Raw genomic sequence first — 324 nt, 5'->3', positions numbered from 1 at the left:
TCCTTAATGACCTTTGCGAATTATATTTAAAAATCTTTGTTTCTCGACTATGATTCTTCTAAAGTATTACTCTTGGATAATAGTTTTCAGAGTAGAAATAAATCTTCAGGAGACTCGATAAATCTGATTCTCGAATCAACTCGTGTCCCAAGTGTCAAATTTGGTTTTACAATTATAATTAATTTAAAAATCATAATCGTAATTATATTTAAAAATCTTTGTTTTTCGACTATCGACTATGATTCTTCTAAAATATTACTCTTGGATAGTAGTTTTCAGAATAACGAAAGTTTTACTCTCGATTGTTGTCAATTTAATGTGGAA

At 27.5% G+C, this 324-nt stretch overlaps 1 protein-coding gene across 1 annotated transcript in view; it reads right to left on the bottom strand.

Annotated features, from left to right (window-relative positions):
• Nucleotides 1-324, bottom strand: part of LOC102679484 (ras GTPase-activating protein nGAP-like) — an 85,559-nt gene that overhangs the window by 13,561 nt on the left and 71,674 nt on the right. The gene's annotated exons all lie outside the window — the stretch shown is intronic.

The sequence above is a fragment of the Apis dorsata genome, unplaced genomic scaffold (genome assembly GCF_000469605.1).
Source record: "Apis dorsata unplaced genomic scaffold, Apis dorsata 1.3 scaffold_98, whole genome shotgun sequence".
Lineage (NCBI taxonomy): Eukaryota > Metazoa > Arthropoda > Insecta > Hymenoptera > Apidae > Apis > Apis dorsata.
The sequence above is the reverse complement of the archived record's forward strand: the minus strand, read 5'-3'. Positions and strand labels throughout refer to the sequence as shown.